This window comes from Eriocheir sinensis, chromosome 28 (assembly GCF_024679095.1).
Source record: "Eriocheir sinensis breed Jianghai 21 chromosome 28, ASM2467909v1, whole genome shotgun sequence".
Taxonomy (NCBI): domain Eukaryota; kingdom Metazoa; phylum Arthropoda; class Malacostraca; order Decapoda; family Varunidae; genus Eriocheir; species Eriocheir sinensis.
Window position 1 is genome coordinate 5052873 of NC_066536.1, and position 20143 is coordinate 5073015.

Here is a 20143-nt window from a genome sequence, read left to right on the forward strand (position 1 = left end):
CTCCTAGTCCTCCTCCTCCTCCTCTTCATCATCATCTTCCTTTTCCTCATTTTCCTGTGTCTCCTAGTGCCCGTCCTAGTTCTTTCCTCCTCCATGTTCTCCTGGTTCTCCTCTCTTCCCGTTATTTATGCCGTCCGTTTCTGTTCTCTTATCAGCGAGGGTCTTACTGCCACACGGGCTCAGAGGTGCTCTACGCCCTCCCGCTAAGCCATCGAGTATTTTTGGAATGTCTGCCTTTTTTTCCTCCTTCCCACACGGCCATACCTTTTTCTCTGCCTCTCTCACCCTCTCGCAACCATTATCTTCTTGACCTTTGCTTTTGTTTTCTTCTGCTAACCTTTGATCCTAATAGTTTTCGTGTTTGTGTTCGTTATCTTGTTCGTTGTTTTCCCTTGCTGTTTCTCCCTTCCACGGCCATACCTTTTTCTCAGCCTCTTATCGCTCTTATCTTCTGGGTCCTTCTTTTTGTTCTCTTGTACTAACTTTTTTATTCTTCCATTTTTCGTGTTTACTGTTATCTTGCTGTTTTTTTCATCTGTTTCCCTCCCTCTCTCTCATAACCATTATCCTCTAGGCCAGCAGTTCCCAAACCTTTCAGGCCACGCACCACCTCCCAGGCTGTGACCAAGTCCACGCACCCCCGCTAAGATTCGAGCAGTACTAAGGGCCCGTCGATTTCCTGAAATTTTGTCAATAGTTCACGAATTTTGTGGCTCTGAGCGATGGCTATCAAAACTGAACGAAAATGTACCTGGGGGGTGAATGAATGTGCTCAGAGTCTGGGTAAGTTTCAAACAAAGAACAGACAACTCCGCTGAAGCGTACAGCATACGTTAGTTTTAAAACAATGGCAGTTAATGATGTGTTTGAAATTTTAATGAGACATAAAATCCGCCATTACATTATTTTTTTCCTTTCGCACCCCTAGTGATCAGCTCACGCACCCCCAAGGGTGTGCGCACCACACTTTGGGAATCGCTGCTCTAGGCCTTTATTTTCGTTCTCTTCTCTTAACCTTTGCTTCTTCCATTTTTCGTATTTCTGCTTCCAGTTTTTCTCCCTATCACACAAGGCCTTATCTGATTCTCCTTCATCCTCTCACCACCATTAACTGTCAGGTCTTTCTTTTTGTTTTCTTCTATTAACCTTTGAAGCTTCCACTTTGCGTATTTCTGTCGTTCTGCTGTTTCTCCTTCCACACACCTCCGTATCTTTTCCTCCTTCAGCCTCTCGTCAGCATATCTTCAGCACATTTTATATCCTATTGTGATAACCTTTTAGGCTTCAATTCTTCGTATATTTTGCCCTCCTGTTCCCCTCCCAGACATGACCTTTCCTTTCTTGCCTCTTTCAGAATCTTATCGCCATGCCTTTAAGACGTATTTTTTTGTTTATTTCAACTCGGTCGTCTTTTTCTTCGTGCGTCTATTTTTTGTGTATTGTATTGAGAAAAGGAAATATATTTCGAAGCCTTTATTTCACGACCATCACAAGAGTTACTGAATTTCACTGTCTCCCCGTCCTCGCCTGATCCTCACACTGAATGCACTGTATGTATGCTTGTATGGTTGTATGGATGGCGTGGTGAAAGTTGAAAGACAATGTAAAAGCTACGACGAGGAAAATAACGTATAAGGAAACATTTAAAGGTTTTAGTGTTAGCTGAATCGGTAAATAAATAAAAAGAAATCGGTTGGCGGCCTCTGAATAAAAAAATAATCGCCTCCCTCTGCCCCACGAACATTGTCGCTGCCGTGCCGTGTCTTCCGAGTCGGTGCACAAGTCAATAAAGCTCCCAACCTTTTACGGCAGGAGTTGGGATCGACGGGTTCTTGACCTCAACTGCCATCGCCGTTTAGGGAAATGTTAAGATGGGAGGTTTGGTGAGTAACGTAACACTGCTTTGCATTCGCTGTTCGTGGATGTTAGGCAGCGAAGTTTTGTGAGCAACGTAAAACTATACCTATTTGCTGTGTGTGGATGTTAGGCAGCGAGGTTTTGTGAGCAACGTAAAACTATACCTATTTGCTGTGTGTGGATGTTAGGCAGCGAAATTTAGTGAGTAACGTAACACCGCTTTCCATTCGATGTGTGTTCAGCTCATGTCAGGCGGTGGGTCGGGGTGTAGCTTAGACTGGCATGTCCGGATCTGAAGCAATCCATTAGCTAGAAGAGATAGCCATGTTAAAAAGATTACGTAAAGCTGCAAACGCACAAGGAAAAGTCACCCATGAAAACTTTTTTTTATAATTGAAAAAGCGTGTCCACTACAGTGTGTAAATCCTTGTTACCTCAACGTTCGTCTGTGTCTGTCTGTCTGTCTGTCTGTCTGTCTGTCTTTGTGTTTGTTTGTATGTATGTATATGCTTGTTTTTTTCCTGTTAATTACAACAAATACACTCATAAACATGTGATCGATTATGTTGACGGTCATAGAGAGCATTCAGAGGCTAAAATAGACGGCAAAAACGAATCTGCCTCTCCCGCTGACATGATTAAATCAAGGCTTTGTGTTGGATGACTGACAACTGCATAAAAATGGCAATAAAAAGTTTGCATCCAATATATTAAAAAAAAGAGAAAGTTTGCATCAATTAAAAGTTACTTTGAAATAAAGTTTTTGAAAGTTGTTTGCAGCACAATGACACTCACAATTTCTTGTCTATATAACTGTTGCTGAGGGTCCAGTGTAGTGTGATGATAAAGTGTGATAATAAAGATAATAAAGTGTGATAATAAAGATAATATACTGTGATAATAAAGATAATAAACTGTGATAATAAAGATAATAAACTGTGATAATAAAGATAATAAACTGTGATAATAAAGATAATATACTGTGATAATAAAGATAATAAACTGTGATAATAAAGATAATAAAGTGTGATAATAAAGATAATAAACTGTGATAATAAAGATAATAAACTGTGATAATAAAGATAATAAACTGTGATAATAAAGATAATAAACTGTGATAATAAAGATAATAAAGTGTGATAATAAAGATAATAAACTGTGATAATAAAGATAATAAAGTGTGATAATAAAGATAATAAACTGTGATAATAAAGATAATAAACTGTGATAATAAAGATAATAAACTGTGATAATAAAGATAATAAACTGTGATAATAAAGATAATATACTGTGATAATAAAGATAATAAACTGTGATAATAAAGATAATATACTGTGATAATAAAGATAATATACTGTGATAATATAGAATGGTCAAATGATAAGGTTTATGCTTTACACCACTCATAACTCCTTGCTTACATGACTTGTGTGAGGGGCCGTGGAGTGTGATGATAAATCTTGGTCCATCAGAAGGCATCAATCTTCGCAGCGTTCGTTGAGTAGCTTCAAGAGACAACGGCATCAAACGCAGTACTTCAGAGTCAGCATTCAACAGAAGTGTAGTGTGGTTGATGTTGTGTGATGATAAATTTTGGTTCACCAGAATGCATCAATCTTTGCAGCGTTCATGGAGCAGCCTCGTGGGAAAACGGCATCACAAGCAGTACTTCATATAGTCAGCATTCGATAATAGCACAGTGACGTGTGTGTAGAATGAGGAATTTTGATCCATCATAATGCACCAATCTTCGTAGCGACGTAGAGCAGCTCCATGGGATAATGAAAACAAGCAGTACTTCACAGTCTGTACTATTCACCCCGCCAGGACCGCCTTTGTTCAGTCTGAGAGGCAGCGACGATTGTATGCTAATGCGATCAGCGCCTCATTAGCAGCAGCCGTTATTGAAACTGTAATGTGGCTGATGCTCTCTGATTACTGTGCTCTGTATTTTCGAGCACTTGGCACTGTAATGACTACCACAGTTCTAGTTTTAAGTGTTTTAATTAACTTATTCCTATGCAAACATTCTTTTGAGTAAGTAAAAAAAATAGCGATGGATAATAACTTGGAAAAAAAAACTATTCCCGTGTTTTCAGCTGCACTTCGATAACAGGAAATGTATACAAGTAGCCTATATGAGGAGGCAATTACGCTAACGGGGATGTAATTACGATATAAATTTGGGCGCAAAACACGTTCGTCACTGTCCCACATCCATCGCTTTAAAGGAGGTTTCTATTGCAAGAGAGTTTACGTTCAATGAAATGCTCTTTGTTCGCCATCCTTTTTTCGTGACTCTCGAGTATATTTACATTTTCTAGGGCAATGATGAGCGCAATCAGTCTTTGTACATGTCTCTCTTTGTTTGCCTGTCTTTCTGCTTTCCTTTACCGTCGGTGTTTACTCCCTTATATATTTCTTTCCTACTGTCTATCCGTCTTTCAGTCTGTCACCGTCGTTTTGTTTGTATGTCTCTCTCAGTTACTTAGTCTGTCTATGTATCTCAGTGTTTGCCTGTCTATCTACCTATCTCTGTTCATATTTTTGTGTAGGTCAGTATTTATATGCCGGGATACCTGTCTATCTTTCGGCGCCAAATGACCCCGAAGTTGCGGTGCCAAGACAGACCGCCCTTATAATCATCATCACCTCTCTATCTTGCTGTTGCTGTCTCTTTGTAATCAGGTTTTTCTCGTTGATATTTTCTACCCGGTGATTTATATTTTTTTTACCTCCTTATAAATTATGTGGAGTTTCTTTTTTATATTAATGGTTTTTTTTTCATTTTCCCTTCAAATTCAGTGTAATTATGTTCTTTCTGTGTGTGATTTTTCTTTCATCTTCATCCCTGAGGCAGTTTTCTTTACTTTCCTAATATTTTTTCCCTTTCGTCTTTGAGCTGGGAAAACATCTCTGCCTTTTGCTCTTTTACTGTCTCTGTTGCCTCTTTGCAGCTCGCCTATCTCTTTCCTCTTCCTCCTCTTCGTCAACCTCTTTTTTTCCCTTCTCTTTCACGCACCTTTGTCCTTACCTTTCCTCTCGTTTCTATTCCCTCCCTCCTCTCCTTCTCTTGTTTCCTCCCCATCCCCTCCGCGGCATCTGTCTTTTCCTCCCGCCCTCTCTCCCTTCCCTCCCCTCTGCCTCTCCTGTTCCCTTCGTAATTACTCGTTCCGCGCGCGTGCTTCATTCTGGGAGATGTTTTGTTCTTTTACATTACGTTTTTCATTAATGACGACGTTTCATTGTAAAGAGCACACACACACACACACACACACACACACACACACACACACACACACACACACACACACACACACACAGACACACACACACACACACACACTTTTTTTTTATCTGTTTACTTCTAATGTCCTTTTATTTTCGTTTTATTCGACAAAAAAGTGATAAGGAGCATAGCTTTACATCTTCAAAGCAGCTGGTTCTCACCGTTTTCTTTATGTTACTTAGACAAACACCAAGCACCGACCTGCGTACGCGGGTTAACGTCTACGGTGGTGAGTTGCTCCTTTGGCTCACGGGGACTGAAGTAATGGCCGTGTTTTAAAAGAACGCCTCGTCGGAAGTAAACCGTTTGTTCATGAAGAGTTAATTCAGAGTTCATGAATACTCAGACAGCTAAAGCGTTGTGTGCTGCGCCTTCTTTAAGTTTGCTCTGCATCGCGGTTTGTTTCCTCCTCCCGAGTTGATGTCTTGGAAAGTTGGCCAGAGCTCGTAATTGGAACAAGTTAATGAACTTTCCAAGAGATGCTCTCCATTAATTAAAAAGCCGCTTGCTCATGGTAAAGTCGGGAGCATAGGTTATATAGCTGTGCGTAGCCGCGGTGCTCATCTCCGTCTTATTGGCTCATGAGTCTGTGGAGGGTGAGACCCCATTATCCTGTGGCACAGGGGCAGTGCAGCATCTGGGTTACCACAGTTTGCCTTCCTCAGGTTCCCCAGGTATCCATTTATCGATCACCATGAAAGGGAGGATGAACAGTTGGGTGTACTGCGCGCCGACTTCCCAGGCCGGTATTTGAACCCAGGCCCGCGGATTCATAGTCAGGCGTGCTAAACTCGTAATCCACGGAGACGGTCACAGTATGATCATGTGTTTCCCAACACTAAGAAAAAATATCCTTTATAAATCTACATACAGACAAGATACACCGACTACGGCAAACTTTCGTGCACCTCATAACGTTTATAAGCATTACAACTAATGAAGTCCAACGAGGCCAAAGTGTCTGCTACCATTTTCTCATCATCCCTCACAACACTGGGCGCCGGAAGCTATTTGTATGTCACGCGTTTACATTTCATTTTAAATGTTTCGCTCTCTTCCAGTACACAAAGAAAAGAACGCTGATATATGGCATGAAACCTTGCGTATACTCGAATGTAAAGAAGTGTGTGTGTGTGTGTGTGTGTGTGTGTGTGTGTGTGTGTGTGTGTGTGTGTGTGTGTGTGTGTGCGCCCCACGCTTGTTTATGCCTTCCAAGAATGAGTTATGCACACAGTTTCTCATTTTATTTTTCCCTATCCGTCACAGTGTTTCTTCATGATTTTTGCACACACCCGTCAGACGCAGCGTGCCCTTTTCTTGGAAGATCTATTTGTCATAAAAAAAATTATTTTCATTTCCTGTTAAAGTCTTTTTGTTCCCCTGTCACCTTAATGACTCGCCTTCAACAAACTGCAGAGCGACTCTTTTCTTTTTCCTTTTGTGTGTTCCTTTGTCTTCAGCGGCATACGACTAACTGGCTGGATACAGATGTGAGGGGGTACCTGAACTACAGTGGGCGAACGTTTCTCTTGCCTCTCGCCCCTCTCCCTACCCTTAAAATATTTCCGGGGACGAGAGTCTAGTGCGAGAGACATGCTATTAGTGGTCTTTTCCCCTTGCCTGAAGCTCAACTCTACTCAGTTAATTCGCATGGCCGCTTGTATTTTCCTTTTCCTTTCTTTACTTTCAGGTCCTTCCACAACCCCTACTAAATGCTAACACAACACCCTTTCTCTTCATACCTTTTATATACTTCATGACATGCTGCCTAGTGTTCGGATGTATTTTTCTATTACAATGCATTTCTGTTTAGTTCCTCGTCTGTTATGGACGCGGGAGTGTCACAAATGGGTGCCACTTTCAACTCCTCCTTTGCTTTGACACACACACACACACACACACACACACACACACACACACACACACACACACACACACACACACACACACACACACACACACACACACACACACACACACACACACACACACACACACACACACGCCGCCTTCCTTTGAATCAGCTTCCAATCTTATTATTACTCTCCTCTTATATGAGCGGCTGCGTACTCTCCCCCTCTAGTATTGCCTCCCAGTGCCGCTCTCCCCTGTACCAGCACCTTCTATTACCTTTATTAATCTCAGGTTGATTGTTATTGGCATCATTCCCTGCACGGCGCCTCCAACACACTTTCCCTTTCCTGCCAGAGTAGTCACCTTGTCACGTGTGGCGGCGTTATGTGCACCTGTATTAGTGTTCATCGAGGGTGCTTTGATTTCTCCTCAGTATTTCTTGGTTTATCAGTGATGGTTCAGTATTTTCCAGGGAAGTCTTTTTGCTCGTGAGAATAATGCGTTCTGATAGACCAACATAGAACAACATACACACCGTGACAACTCCCGCCGACTTCACCTAATTAAAGGACCATTGTTGGGTTATGTCACCAAGATGTGTTCATTCCGCCGTTCCTTCCCTCCCTCCCTCCCTCCCTCTTTCCCTCCCGGGTTAACGTCTGTCATTGCTCATCTCTCTGCATCATATAATGTACTTTACTGCAATAACTGATTATTCATAAACATTCCCTCACTCTCTCTTTCTTTTTTCTTTCTTTTTCTTTATTTTTTGTCTGTCTTTCTTTCCTTCTTTCTTTCTTTCTCTTTGTTATCTTTCTTTCTCTGTCACACACAAACGCACCCACACAAACACTCATCCACCCACCCACACCCACTCTCACACCCACCCACACACATTGTCACACTACACTTCATGATTGCACTCATATTTTCTTTTCAATAACATGATAGCCATACGAGCCAACACCCAAAGGATCATAAATCCTTCACTGAGGCACCCACATCCTATAACACCACCACACCAGCAAAATCTTTCAGTTCACAAGGTTGCATCTTAATTCCTGCGCTTTGCCCCGATCCAGCAGCATCTCCCACACACCCGAACCACTTTTGTTTCCTCCTCTCACCAAACAAACGACACATAGCTCACCGGAGTAAAGAAATAGAAAACAGTACAAGCGAAAACATCACCCAAGAATACACCCAGGAAGGTCTCGGTTTTGCGCTTCGTGTCACAAGGTAAATTCAACTGCTCACTTTTCCTTCCGTTTCCTCTCCTCTTCAAGCCGCGGCCGCCACAGTCACCGGGAAACCTGGTCTTCTGTGTTTGCGTAGGATTCAAGAGGCTGAGTGAGGCTGTGTTGTGGCCTTCCCCCGCTACTGTTTCCCGAGTATGTACACTGTGACACACACACACACACACACACACACACACACACACACACACACACCCTCTCTCACTCTCTCCCTCTATCTATCTATCTATCTATCTATCTATCCATCTATCTATACATCTGTGCATCTGTGTGTGAACCTATATCTATCTCTACCGTGAGAACACTATCCCGAAAATAATAATGCCAAATAAAAATATTACACATAAATTTCTTGGTAGAAAAATTCGTCGACCCGTTTTAACAATTTTACCCAGAGCGCAAAAGAGCCTTCTAAATTTAGTCACATCTTGAGGAGACGCAATATCATAACGCGTGCAGGCTGCTGAAAAGAAGAGTTAGCAGCCGAAAGCGCTTATTACATTTGGTCGTGGCCGTCAACTCTAATGCAATACGTCCTCCGGATCACGACGCCTTTACAAAACCGGCCCAGATTTTCCTTGCATCATAGTATTTTTATGGCATGGACAGATACGGATAGCGGTACAGACCTACTTATATAAATAGTTTGATGGAGAGAGAGAGAGAGAGAGAGAGAGAGAGAGAGAGAGAGAGAGAGAGAGAGAGAGAGCGGGCGGGCGGATTGGCGAGGGTGAGTGAGTGAGTGAGTGAGTGTGCGTGTTTTCACTAGAAGCAGTAGAGAGGGAGGGCCACAACTCAGCCTCCCTCAACTACTGGGCTTTAGCTGCAAACATTCACCGTCTGTCTTGCGGGTAGCTGGTTGTTGTGGTGCGCGGAGAACATGGAAGCACCACCATGTTGCGACGCGGGAAATAAATAAAGTTTTCTTCGTATTCCTTTTATTTGTACTTCATAACCCTTGACTCGAGCTCCTACATCCTCGGGTAGCCTTTTTTCCCTTCCTTTCCCCAACTTTTCTCGCTTACGTAGTTTTGTGTGAAAAAAAAATCCTTGAAACATTATATCGCCTTCTCTGTAGCGTAATATCTGGCTCTCGACAGGCAGCAGCTCCTGAATAATGATTTCTGGCAACAGCATTTTTCTAGTAGTTTCAAAAAGGGTCTTCTGTTTTCTTTGAGCTAGCCTCTGAAGAGTTCTGAGACCCTGAATAATACAGCGACACACAAGACGAGAAACACGCTGCCTCTCCTTGTAGCCACACAACAGCACTGCCGGGGACAAGTCAAGTTACCGGAAAACAAACCTTGCCGAAGTCTTGTGGCGTCCTATAGCGCGCCGTCAACCGAATACATAGTGACCCTTGACAAACCAGTTATATATATATATATATGTTTTTCCCTCTCTACTTAACTTAGTGCCTCTGAGGTGCAGTAGAGCAGCTTTAGAGTGTGGTCCCTAAGTTTACCTCTACGTGTCTTTTCTCTCTCTCTCTCTCTCTCTCTCTCTCTCTCTCTCTCTCTCTCTCTCTCTCTCTCTCTCTCTCTCTCTCTCTCTCTCAGCTGAATGGTATGGTCACACAATCAGTGGACGGCGCCAATTAGTGAGCCGGACACAGCCTATCATGCCGGCCATCACAACCCCAATAAACTAATGAACACAGTAATGGCTTTATTGAAGTGGGTGTCGTTACGTATCACATTATTGTTTGTGTCCGTCTTTTGATTTTTTTTATCACTGAGTTAAGATATTTATTTTTTTGAAGTGTTAATATGTATGTATCAAGACACCTCTCCACCCGATATTGACCTCTCCTGCTCTCTCGTTCATTTTTTTATTGGAGCAGCGTCTAGCCGGTTTTGTTGTTGTTGTTGTTGCTGTTTTCCTTTTTGACCCTGAGCTTCCGCAGTTGCTGTACAAAAAATGCATGTATAGATGAATATATTTGTTTGTCTGTCTGTCTGCCTCTCCGCCTGTATCTGTTTAGCGGTCTGTGTCTATAATAAAATAATAATATATGTGTGTGTTAGTGTGTGTGTGTGTGTGTGTGTGTGTGTGTGTGTGTGTGCTGCCTCGGAGACACGCGGCGTTACCTGTCTAACGTTGAGTGATGGCGCCGGGCTGGTGGTGGAGGGCCTGTAGGCTCGGCCCGTCTAGCGCGGCGAGATGGCCACGTGTTGTTTTACGGTGGCTGCATGATCCACATATCGACGGACGCGGCACACGTGACGCGGAAATATAAAGTAATGTGTGCCGGCCGAGGACACTTCGTTGTGGTCCTCGATTGACACAGCGGCTGCGTCGTCGTTACCAGATCGCTATAACGCTGGCTGTTAAATGCACCGGTCTTGTGTTCAGCTGTTTTGGTACGACATATTTTTTTTTAGTAAACATAAACCACAGCCTCCTGCTGTCTGTATGTCTCTTTCTCGGCGTCTCAGGTGTTTGGGGGATGCTGGACAGGCCGCTTATAATATTCTCACTCTTCCCGCTCTTTCTGATTCTTCTCATCGTAAAAATATTAAAATTAATGATAATAATGATAATAATAATAATAATAATAATAATAATAATAATAATAATAATAATAATAATAATAAATGTTTGTGTGTGTGTGTGTGTGTGTGTGTGTGTGTGTGTGTGTGTGTGTGTGTGTGTGTGTAATGTTTTAGGAAAAGTTAAACATTCCCTGTACACAGTACACTTTATGTAGTATACCCGTTTAAGTAACACTGACAGAGTAGAGTAAACATACTGAAAAACTTAGGGAAAGATAAAAATCGTTTCATAGTTTTCTGTTAGTACCACCATGACTTGAAGAAGAAAAAGTATGAGGTTTATATTTTAAATAATACTATATTCTTTTAAAAATTATCTCTCCCTCCATTTACCAATGTATCATTCAATCCATCTATCTATCCATATCCGTCAATCTGTCTGTCCGTTTCTCTATTGCTTATGCTCCACTTGTGTATCTAATTATATTTAATGTACTATTCCGTAAACTACACTGCCACTAAAATATAGTTCCTAATAGGAATGTTTTGTTCATTCCAGGTACGTGTGCGGAAGGGGAGATGAAGGGGAGCGTACGCTGGGGTCAGTGAGTATGTTCCTCTTTGTGCATTGAATCTCTTTGAGTGGGAATATTTGCCTCACGCCTCGTTTCTCCATTGCTTTGATGTGTCGCGGCGAAATTTGTCGTGCAGTCAAAAGTGTTGTGTGTTTGGCGGAAACGAGAATCCGTATCAGAATGTTATTATGAAGGTATCGTTGCGCCGTTCACTCTACGGTATTAGATTCATGCCAAAGGGGACGAGCGATGAATATAAGAAAACTCCAGCCATACATATAGACTGAGGATTGGTCGGTGGGAAGGAGTAAGTGGCTTAGCGAACCAAATTGGCTTAATAAAGTGACGTTCATTAAAGCACAAATGTTTTCCCAACACTATATAGATTGTGGAAAGGAAGAAAATGTTATATAGGCGAATCAAACTGGTTTAATACAGTTGTGGAAGAAGTTTCTGTTTTACTCACTTTTTGCCGTTCTTAGGTTGAAGTCGAGTAATCAAGAAAATTTATGTTACTAAGAAGAGTGGAGATATAACACCGTTCGCCATTTAAAGGGGTGTCTTGTAGGCTGTGTTTGTGTCAATGTGGCGAGTCGTATTTATAACAAACGTCAACTTGAGCCGACCCGTGGAGGAGGCAGGAGGTCCATCCCTCACGTGGCCTGTAAGTGGGGCGCCGCCATTATTTATCGGATCATATCAACGACTTCTAGGGCGGGGAAGGTAGTTTTACGGGGAGAGGCGCGTGATGCGGGTACGTACGAGGACGTTTGAGGCAATATCCACTGAGAGAGAGAGAGAGAGAGAGAGAGAGAGAGAGAGTAATAATAATAATAATAATAATAATAATAATAAAAATAATAACAATAACAATAACAATAACAATAACAATAATAATAATAATAATGGATTAAAGGAAAACAGATTGATTATACCACAGCCAGGAATCGAACCGCTGCCCGGCGCACGCTGTCACCGCCACACGGAGGTTTACTTTTGATATTATTACTGTTGCTCTACAAATCAATGCTCCTTGCTCAAACAGTAGATTGGAAACATCAAAGCTTGATTTCCATGTGTAAATTTGAACTTGTGAAGGGGAGTCGTGATATAATTCATATTTCAAACATTGCATTCATCATCTAACCTTTGGTGTTTTGGCAGAAGATGAATCCATTATGTATATGTGTGCGTGTTCGTCTGTGTGTGTGTGTGGGTGGGTGGGTGGTTGTTGGTGTGTGTGTGTGTGTGTGTGTTAGGGTGGTTGGGTGTGGGTTGGTGGGTGGGTTTGGGTGTGGGTGTAGGTGTGTGTGTGTGTGTGTGTGTGTGTGTGTGTGTGTATGCTGTCGTTGCCGCGGTGCTAAGTTCTGTCTCTCCCCGTTGGTCATGTGTTGGACAAGGATCCCTTTCCCTGAGACCCACTGGGCTGTGGTATCCACTTCGTTATAAGTTCTCTTTAGCCTCCACCAGGTAACCAACCATTTATCGACATTCCACCATGGAGGTAGAAAATCAGTGTGGCTTGCGCCAGGACTTCCTTGGTCGGAAGCATGGCCAAAACACTCTGACACAAAGCTAGTTGGGCTGACCACTACACAACGAATCCACTCACGGGCTGTGGCGAAAGTTATTACTAACTACTTCCTCCGAGGAGCACAAGTCCGCGACTCTGCCTCTCGTCCCCAGGTCAGTCTCCTTGTCACCTGCACAAAGCAGTCTGGCGCGCGGAAGGGAAATATGATGTGTCAGGCAAATGCTTTCGTCTGAAGAAGGAAGAAAGAAGAAGAAGAAGAAAGAGTGAAGAAAAGGAAAAGAAAAAGACGAAGAAGAAAAAGGAAAAGAAAAATGATAACACGAAAACGAAAATAGAAAAAAGAAAAAGGAAAAAAAGGAAAAGAAAAACAAAGTTAAAAAAAAAGACAAACGCCTCGCTCTAAATTCATGTCGGATGTGTTTGAGTCAAAGCTTCATTAGACAAAGGAAACTACTTTTAAACTGACATGACCTTTTTTTTTTTAATTTTAACAATTTCGTGTCCAGGACGTAATGCATGAAAGAAAAAAAATTCCATACCGCCTTCGTTCCAAGTAAAGACATTCTCGCAGTTACTCCTATCCTCGTTTACCTTTGTATTTACCTGCAAAAAAAAAAAATAGGATGCTTCGTGAGGAGAGAAAAAATAAAAAGAGGTTAGGAAACTTCATTAAGGTTGACGCGTGCTTGAAGAGGCTAAGTGGGCGACGCTAATTGAAGGGCGGCAGCTAAGGCGGAGGCTGCACAGCTCGGGAAATCATGACATAGAGGATGAAAGGGAGACGCCGAGCGGGACAAGGGAAGAAAGGTGTTGAGTGACGGCGCGTAAAAGTGAAACGGAGAAGCCGAAATAGATAAGAGAATTGCGTTGAATATTGCTGCAGAAAAGTGGAACAGAAAGGCAGATTGAAAGATGCGAGGAGAATTAAAGTGTGGAGTGGAGATACAGAAAAGAAGAGCAAAGACATCAAGCGAGATGAGAAAAGAATAGCGTTAAAAAATTATGCAGAAAAGTGGAGCAGAGACAAACTGAGACAAAAGGAGAAAAAAAGAATGGAGTAATGATGCAGAAAAGTGGAACAGAGGAGCCGAAAGAGATAGGAGAAAAATTGCGTTGAATATTGATGCAGAAAAATGCAACAAAAAGGTAAATTGAGATAAAAGGATAAAAAAAAGAATGAAGAAAAGGAGAACAGAGGAGCCGAGCGAGACAGGAGAAATGTAATGACTATGGATTATGGAAGACAAATTGTGAGAATAAAAAAGAATAAGAGTCTAGAGTACCGATGTCTAGAAAAGTAGAACAAAGAAATCAAGCGAGATAGGAGGAGAGTAGTGAAGAATATTGTTGCAGAATAATGAAAGGTAAAGGCAAATGGAGACTTGAAAAAAGAAAAAAAAAATGGAATAGCGATGCATCAAAGTGGAATAGAGACATCAAGGGAGATAGGAAAAAATTATGTGAAATACTGATGCAGAAAATGAAAGAAAAAGGCACATAGAGACAAGAGGGGAGAGAGAGAGAGAGAGAGAGAGAGAGAGAGAGAGAGAGAGAGAGAGAGAGAGAGAGAGAGAGAGAGAGAGAGAGAGAGAGAGAGAGAGAGAGAGAGAGAGAGAGAGAGAGAGAGAGAGAGAGAGAGAGAGAGACGATGTAGATAACTGGAGCCGAGGAGAAAAAAAGAGCTCAAAGAAGAATTGGGTTGAATATTAATGCGGAAAAGTGGAACAGAAAGCTACAGCGAGACAAGAGGAGAATAAAAGCGTGAAGCAAAGATACAGAAAAGTTAAACAGAAAGGGAAATTGAGACGAGGATAATAAAGGCGAGGAGTAAAGATCCAGAAAATTGAAACAGAGAAGGCAAGCGAGGCAGGAGAAGAGTTGTATCGAATAAGGATGCAAAATAGAGGAATAAAAATGGAAATTCTAACAAGAGGAAGATTAAGACGTGGAGTAGCAATGCAGAGAAGTGGAACAAAGAAAACAAGCGTGATAAGAGAAGGATTGTGTTGAATATGGATGCAGAAGAGTGGAACAGAGGTCAAGTGTATAATTTTAATGTAGAAAAGGGGAACAGAAAGTCAGATTGAGACAAAAGGAAGATAATTGAATGGAGCAACGATGCAGAGATGTGAGACAGAGGAGTCAAGGGAGATAGAAGAAGAATTGCGTTGAATACTGACGCTGAAAAATATAAGGGAAGGCAAATTAAGACAAGAGGAGAGAAAAACAAAAGGAGTAACGGTGCAAAAAATGTTTATCGGAGGAGCCAAGCGAGACGAGAGTGTAGTGACGTGTGGACCAATAGTGCAAATAAGTGATACGGAAAGGGTTGGCAAGAAAGAATACTATAGCAAGGCGTGTACAGCGATGCGGAACGTGGCAAAGAAGGAATCCAAGCAAGACCTCAACAGAAAAAGTGTGGGGTAACGATGCAAATATAAGAACAAATTGGAGACAAGCTAGACAAGTAAAAAGGAAAGTGAAGAGTAAGGATGCAGAGGAAAACAAAGAGACGTACAGTCTGAGTGAAGTAAGCGAGCATGAAATTAATTAACATGAAGGCATCTTTTTACCGGCTTCTTTGTAGGGTCAGTATGTAGCACTCCTTCTTTTACAGCTCGTTGTCTGCATCTCTTAACGTTAGCAAGGGTGACCTCCAGATGAAGCAACAAAAGAGTGAACTTGCTCCAACATAATGCAACATGAGACTCGGTGCGGTTTCCAGTTCTGTGTTTGTAACTTGAGGAGACATTACGCGGGAAAGCTAAAGAGAAAAAGGAAATACACTGTCGACACACACACAAAAAAGGAAGGATCACACAAGCAGAAGTTAAATGGTTTCCCTGAAGTGAGGAAATTGCTAGCTTGATAAAATGAGGTAAACGTTGCACGGAGAAGAATATATGTATATGTATATATATATATATATATATATATATATATATATATATATATATATATATATATGTATATATATATATATATATATATAAACCTTCCTCGGCGTTCTGTATGAGCCTGGTAGTCATCTTCAGCAGCCTCCGGCAATCAATAGTCTGCCAGTCACACGTATCGGCAAGGGAACGCCATGAAGTGACCAAGATTATAGGCGGCGCGTCGCTCGTCGGAGAAACCTCAAAAGAGAGAGAGATGGAAGTATCGATTAGGAGATAGCAGGTCGGTAAAAAAAACTGTGGAACCAAAAAAAAGGAAAAGGTGAAAATAAAGATGAATTATTTTTGAGTCACAGAAGATTCAGTTTCCGCGAGCTTTACATAATGTGATGACAGCGACACACACACACACACACACACACACACACACACACACACACACACACACACACACTGTCAAAGCCTCCCAAAACATGATCTCACCGCCCTCCCCGCATTCCTACCATCCCCCTACCCATCCCCCTCCGTCCTGGAGGTTTGTGTTGATAGTCATGAATAAAAATAAAAAAACTGAGATTCTTTAAAAATCAAAAATTGAAAATTTATATTGAAAAATGTGGGTGTGGGTGTGGGTGGGTGTACTATATATGCTATAGTGAGCATTGAAAGAAAACAACCATCACAATAGTAGCCCATCAAGAAATGAGGAAGGACTGGAAAGAAAACAACCACTACAATAGTAGCCCTTCAAGAATTGATGAAGGACTGGAGGAGAGGTCTGGATCCCTTGTCAAGGGTCTTAGTCCTATTACTTCTACTTCTTCCTCCTTTCAAGCCCCTTTTGACGGCTATAATTGTGTCATTGCCAGAGGGAAGTGGTGCTCTCCGCACCAGGGTGTCTCCTCATAATGACTCCTCTTATGTGGATGGAGGAACATAAGTTCAGTGGAAAAGACGAGGAATAAACGAGCAAAAGTTGTTAGTGTGGAGCGAGTGAAGGTAGTGCTCAGGATACAGGTGTTGGCTGTTTGGACTAGACTCAGTTTGCTGAAGTCTGGAAATGGGGTTCGGCACGTTTCTGATTAGTCGCCTCTACGATTAAACATTATCTCTCTCTCTCTCTCTCTCTCTCTCTCTCACACACACACACACACACACACACACACACACACACACACACACACACACACACACACACACACGGCATCAAACAACACAGAGGACACATTAATACTGATGACACAGACATTGCCTTCCTCCGCTGCCGCGCTCCCCGCCTTGTTATTAGCTTCTTTAAGGTAGCGAAGATTGTCTTGGGACCTCGGTGTTCCGTTCGCTGGTCTTCTATATATAGTACACTAAGGATAATAATGGTAATAATAATAAAGACATTGATAATAATATTGATAATGATAAGTACAGTAAGAATAAGAATAACAACAATAATAAGTGATAATGATAAAATATTACTGAAAATAATAATAATAATAATAATAATAATAATAATAATAATAATAATAATAATAATAATTTTATTAGTGTTATTATTAACTATTCTTAACATCATCATTAGTATCTATTAATATTGTTATTATTTTCTGTCAACTTGGATTTTTTTAACTTGTTGCGGATTAGGAACAACATTAGATGCATCGCAGACTTCAAGGAACTTCCACATATTAAAAATAAGTAAATATAATCCTTGACGAATTATGGACATCAAGGAAATATTTTAAGCTCACATAAACTTGTGTTGCTTACAAATGCCGACCATCTCGTCTGATGATGTTTTTTTTGGTCAAAGCAGCTTCGTAACTTTTGTTGCTGAAGAAACTGCCGACATTAATATAAGGAAAAAGAACAGTTATGACCGCCGCAGGCCTTTGTGTTAAGTTGCGGCCTTTTGTCGTGCAGCCTCTCCAGTAAATCTACTCCGCAGAGCACCGCTTTGATCCGGCCCATGGATGCCTCGGTCCTGAATTAGTTTCTGTTTTTTGTATGTTAGATTATCTCATTCTTTTGGTTCGTTCTTTTCTCTAAGTATTTCTCTGGATTAAAAAGAAGAATGTTGTCAGCACGTCCAAGTTATACATTCTCTAGTAAGTCCAGTTCACCCATCCATTCTGTAACTTTTCATTATCCTAACTGTGGCTTCAACGCTCTTGGAAGACAATGGTTTTACTGACCAAAGGTAATTCCAAGCTTTTAACTTTTAAATTTGTACTCTTCAGGAATATGTGCGGTGTAGTAAAACCTAAAATTCCCATTGAAATATAAACAGTTTTTTAATTGTTATCATTCTCTGTGATAATCTTAAGAAATCATTATGTCTGTTAGATTATTAACTGTCCTGTGTAAGTATGAACAGTCGTTACGTACATGTTTGCTTGCTGTATGTCTGTGTTTGCCCCCCCCCCACCCCACCTCTCTCTCTCTCTCTCTCTCTCTCTCTCTCTCTCTCTCTCTCTCTCTCTCGACACACACACACACACACACACACACACACACACACACACACTACGCAGTTGACGAGGGTGAGGTGGAGGGCATCAGGACGAGGCAGAAGTGAATCATGGGTTGGCGGGGCTGGAGGTGTCTAGTTACGCCGCCACGCTGGCCGCAGACCGCAGCCCCGCCGCCCCCGCCTCGCCTCCACCTAATATTGTATTCTTCCTTCCAGACAAGATGGGCTTCTTCTCTGACTCATGTTCAGTCTTTGACGCTAATTCTCCAGTCCTAATACTCTTATGCTCAATACTCTGATACCCTTCTACTGTATTAACAATACTCTATTCCTTCATTATTAATGTTATTTTATAATAGCTTCAGCATTAATGATATTCAAAGGTTTCTGCGGAATGTTGCTATCATTGCATATTATAATTTCAAATAATATTTGCTTTTCTCCATTTTCCTGGTAATGATTGATCATGCCTTTAAGGAAGAGCACAGCTTTGTGTTTTTACATTATTAGTGCCTGGCCCAGCCCGTTGTGGCGCAGGCAAATGTTTATAGTGGCGCCATCTTGCATTGCCTCATGCTGCCCCCCCCCCGGAGCTCATATTTAATCCTAGAATCTAGAGTCCGGTTTGATAGGTGGCCTTCTGGACAGCATGTGGGTAGTTTTAAGCCACTCGGCGGCGGCTGAAAAATCCCAGCTTGGTGGCACCGGTCGGGGCGCGAACCCGCCTGTCCTGAATGCGGCGCCGTCACGCTATCCACTCAGCCACGCGCATTAGTATTTCACTACTTGTGAGTTTATAACTTTCCTTATAGCACACACACACACACACACACACACACACACAGGGCAGAGGTGTTCGGAGTATCGGGGTTATAAACACTCCCCATTGGGAGGCTGCATGACGGACCCGGGACAATCATGACATAGTAAACCTACTTGTTACTATATTAGCAACGTTGTACTCGTCTTCTTCACGTCTGGATAAAACATTATCTGCTCCTAATATGTCCCTCGACACACATTTATCTTTACACGCTCGTCCTCTCCCGCGGTAGCACATTACCTATACTATGTAACGCAGGACTTGTATCAGATCTGCGAAGCACTAACACAACTTAACCAAACCCACACAAATCTAAGGAAACCAAACTTGAGCAAACTTAACCAAGCCAATCCTAACATAACCCAACCTAACCTAAACCAGTCTACCTCATAACACGTACCTTTCATCAACGAGGTAGTTGCGCTATTAAACGATGCGACGTAAAAGGTAATATCAGCGCTGAGCAGATTAATGTTAGCTGAGGCGCGTGTGGTCCTCTCCACATGATGGACAGTGACGGCGAGTCATGGCTCGGGGTAAGATCTCGTGGGAAGAGCAGCAGCAGCAGCAGCCAGGGGTTGGGGTGGGTGGGGGGTGGGGGGGTAACACCTGCACGAGTTGTCTGTTCACTTGACGCCCGATTTGTGCCCACTGTTTCTTTATTCTTATGTGCCTGTTCTTTCTTTTATTTTTCTTACTTTTTTTAAATCTCCTTTTCTTCTTCTCCTCCTCCTCCTCCTCCTCCTCCTTCTCCTTCTCCTCCTCCTCCTCCTTCTCCATCTCATCATGCACTTCCTTCTTATCAGTGAGGGATGTAGCAGGCTGGTTGTAGAACATGCACCGCCCAGCCCCAGGCAAACTGCCGGCCGTGCTGCCACTGTGTTCGACTCTCAGGTTCTCGGTGACGGCCGAGCTTAAGGCGACCGGCGTACAACCCTCAAGTCTTGACGCAACCTGGAGACCCGCGGAGTGGCGGCTGTTGCTGCCTTGCTGCTCAGCGACACCGCCCTCAGTGTCTGCACGGGACCAAGTGAGGGTGGACGTGTGATCCACTGCTGCTGTGAACTCGCGCTCTCGCCTCGGTCATCCACCCCAGCACACA

The 20143-nt window shown here is 42.3% G+C and overlaps 1 protein-coding gene across 3 annotated transcripts in view; it reads left to right on the top strand.

Annotated features, from left to right (window-relative positions):
* Positions 1 to 20143, top strand: part of LOC127004402 (visual pigment-like receptor peropsin) — a 119173-nt gene that overhangs the window by 42962 nt on the left and 56068 nt on the right. The window contains exon 1 of one of the 3 annotated variants that reach the window (XM_050872057.1): positions 19825 to 20143. This exon is cut by the window's right edge and continues 11 nt beyond it. The exons of 1 other annotated variant lie outside the window; for it this stretch is intronic. The gene's annotated coding sequence lies outside the window, so the exon portion shown is untranslated. Of the gene's footprint in view, positions 1 to 19824 lie in introns of those variants that run through there. One more of the 3 variants, XM_050872056.1, reaches the window with a different exon arrangement.